This window comes from Rhinolophus ferrumequinum, chromosome 4, assembly GCF_004115265.2.
Source record: "Rhinolophus ferrumequinum isolate MPI-CBG mRhiFer1 chromosome 4, mRhiFer1_v1.p, whole genome shotgun sequence".
In the NCBI taxonomy this organism is placed as follows: domain Eukaryota; kingdom Metazoa; phylum Chordata; class Mammalia; order Chiroptera; family Rhinolophidae; genus Rhinolophus; species Rhinolophus ferrumequinum.
Window position 1 is genome coordinate 81,066,690 of NC_046287.1, and position 3,925 is coordinate 81,070,614.

The following is a 3,925-nucleotide window of genomic DNA, read 5'->3' on the forward strand; positions in this document are numbered from 1 at the left end:
TGTCCCAAAAGAAAAGGCTACGGTGGGAGGGAAGGGTTAGTGTGAGAGTTTGTAGAAATGGATGGGTTCGGCAAGCCCTTTGGGCGGACTGCTGGTCTAGCTACTAGTGGCACACTAGAAGCCTTCTTTCTGCTGTGGCTCTCAATGCTCTTTGTTTCTCAATCTTCAACCTCTTTACCTATACCAGCCATGTGCTGATAAACCAATGTGTGGTTTGGTGGGGGGAAACTTTTCGTATTTATGGATTTTTGTGATGTATATATGCCACTGTAGCCTATTTCAAGATATCAATGTGATGTCACTGAACACAGAATTGGGAAAGGACCCACACAATTGGCTTTCAGGCGTCAGGAGATGCCAGAACCAGCACACCATTGTCTGCAGCTGTGGGGCAGCAAGAAAATTGAAAAGCTATATTAATTGTCCAATGAACAATTGCTCCAATGAAAAAACAGGATGCTAAGATTTCAAAGTTTTCAATGGGAGTTCTTTGCATAAACCTAAAACAATTTTGAAAATAGGATAGCAAGAGGAATATTGACTAAAGTGTCTTTTGTACTTTTTTACAAGTAAATGTCTACATTTAGTTGTTTAACATAATTTGTCAGTGCTGTTGCCCTAACAAAGACTGATTTATATGTGTTATGTGTGTGTGAATAATTGAACAGCTTTATTGTGATATGTGTCACATACCATACAATTTACTCATTTAAAGTGTATAATTCAATGGGTTTTAGTATAGTCACAAAGTTGTGCATCCATCACCACAATTTTAGAACATTTTCATCGTAGCTCAAAGAAACCCTGTTCCCCTTAGCAATCTCTAACAATCTCCCTGTCTCCCCTAGACAACAAATTATCTACTTTCTGTCTCTGTAGACATGTCTATTTTGGACATTTCAAAATAATACAAGGCAGTCCTTTGTGACTGGCTTCTTTCATTTACCATGTTTTCAAGGTTCATCCATGTTGTAGCATGTATCATTTTTAATGGCTGAATAATATTCCATTGTATGGCTATACCACATTTTTATACATTCATCAGCTGATAGACATTTGTTGTTTCCACTTTTGGCTATTATGAGTAATGTGCTTGAAATACTTGTGTACATTTTTTGTGTAGATATGTTGTCATTTTTTTTTTGGATGTATACTGAGGAGTGAAATTTCTGTAGCATACGACAACTCTATGTTTAACTATTTGAGGAACTGCCAGATTGTTTTCCAAAGTAGCTATGCTATTTTTCATTCCTATCAGCAGAATATGAAGGTTCCAATTATCTCCATGTTCTTGTTAATAGAAGTTGTTAACAGCCTTTTTGATTATAGACATCCTGATAGGTATAAAGTTGTATTTCATTATGGGTTTTATTTGCATTTCCCTGATGGCTAATGAATGTGTATATAGTTTTACACAAATGCATAACAGTGTTAATATTACATAGGCCTTATTTTTAATGTCATCTTCATTTTTCTTTTCTTTTTTACATAACTCCACTTTTCCCTGTCTTTGTTCCGACACCCATACCTGCTCATTCTGCCTAGTATTGGATAACTCAACATTACCCATTAGATTTTATTCATTTCATATTTATTATCTGTTCATATAATCATCTAAAAGCGTATATACATACAAATGTGTTCTATGTTTATATAGAAACATATATGCTTCCTCATAGGACATGTTTTTCTGCATATCACATTCTTCTAAATAATCCCTAAGATAAATTTCTCCAAGTCAACTCATTATTTTCAACTGCTTCATGTGAGCCATAGTTTGAATTTACCATGATATCCATGGATAAGGCCAACCATGGCCTTGTCCATGGATATTATAAATATTTTAAGTTATTTTTTTCCCCTTTGAATGATGCTATAATAATCATCCTTGTACCTTTGTCTTATGTACTAAGGTATGTATTCTTATAGATTGAGTTCCAGGATAACATAGCTGAATCAAAGGGTCTATGTGGTTTTAATTACAGATGCTTCTTGACCTAACGATGGGGTGACCTCCTGATAAACTCATCATTAAGTTGAAAATAGTGTAAGTGAAAAATGCGTTTAATACACCTAATACAGTAATACACCTACTGAACCTCATTGCTTAACCAGTCTACCTTAAACGTGCTCAGAGCTCTTACATTAGCCTACAGTTAGGCAAAATCACCTTGGCGCTGCTGTCCAGCAACACAAGAGAATATCTGCTGCATAAGGCTAACTCAGAGAAAAAACAAAATTCAAAATTTGAAATATGATTAATACTGTATGTGTATCATTTTTGAATCATCATTAAGTGGAAAAATCATAAGTCAAACCATCATTAGCTGGGGATCGACTGTACACCAGATATTGACATTTCTCTTTCGAAGGATATAGCACTGCATATTTCTGATAATACTATATAAAAGCATCTTTTGCTCATATTCCAGAAACAAAATCAAGAAAAAGTTCTTCCTCGCTCTTCTTTATTCATACATTTCCTTGCCAGTTCTAGGTGTTTATTTTTCTATACAAATATTCAGATTATTTTATCCCATTAAAATACTATTGGAATTCTATTTTTTTAAAGACATTTTATTAAAATATAGCTAACCTAAATATGATATTAGTTTCAGGTGTACAGCATAGTTATTCAATATATTTATATATCTAAAGTAGTGGTAACCGTGATAAATCCAGCAGCCATGTAACCCCATCCCACACTATCACAATGTTATTGACTATGTTCCCCGTGCTGTACGTTACACCCCCATGACTTATTTGTTTTATACCTGAAACATTGAACCTTTTATTCCCCTTCACCTCCGCCTCCCTTTTTAATTTTTTAATTACAGTGGACATTCAATATTATTTTATATTAATTTCATTTGTATAGCATAGTGGTTACACATTTATATAATTTAAGAAGTGATCCCCCTGACTAGTCTAGTACCCACCTGGCACTGTACATAGTTATTACCATATTATTGTCTATATTCTCTGTGCTTTACTTTACATCCCCATGACTATTCTGCAACTATCAATTTGTACTTCTTAATCTCGTCACCGTTTACACCCTACCCCCTAACCCCGCTTCCATCTTGGTATTTTAATTGAACTTGGATCACATTCCTATAATAATTTGGGGACAAAATATATTTTTATTATTTTAAGTCTCTCCATCAAAGAACACATAATACTTTTTCATTTGTTCAGATATTTTGTGACTGTCAATGTGTTTTTATACGTTTATTTATATAGTGCCTGGACTTTTTACATGGCTCTACTTTTTAAATTTATTCTGAAATATTTTATATTTCTAAACCATTTTATTGAAATATATTTTTCACATTTCTAGGTTATATTAAAGGATTAAATTATATGCAATGTTAAGTATATAGATAAATAGATAGATGTCCTAGAAACACATTCTGCACACTAAGATGAGATACTTATACTACAGGCATTGCAAGGACTGAGATAGGCTAAGATAAACGTTGGTAGAATGACTTATGCTAATTATATATTTTTCTTCATTCTCTCCATGCCAGTACACAAAGTTGACTTTTACACAATTATATGGACCTCTGATAAAATGTTACTACATTTGAGTGGTGTTCTCAGTATTATTATCAAATATCAAATGCTAAATAAAGCCATCTTGAGAAAAGCGTAAGTTATGGAAATGAAGAAAACAATTGATGGAAGAAATATATTTCTTAATTGCATATAAGTCTCCACAAATCTTAACTTTATATTAAATTTTAGTAAAGAGAAATTGAATGGGTTAGAATTTTGTGTGAAAAGGAGCTCCTATTATTTATTTATTCAATCATTTATTTATTAACCAAATAATTATTGAACATCAACTATGTATAAGACTTCAGGCCTAGCTACCTTGCAGCATTCATTATTGTGAGAAAATTCATATAATAAACAAGTA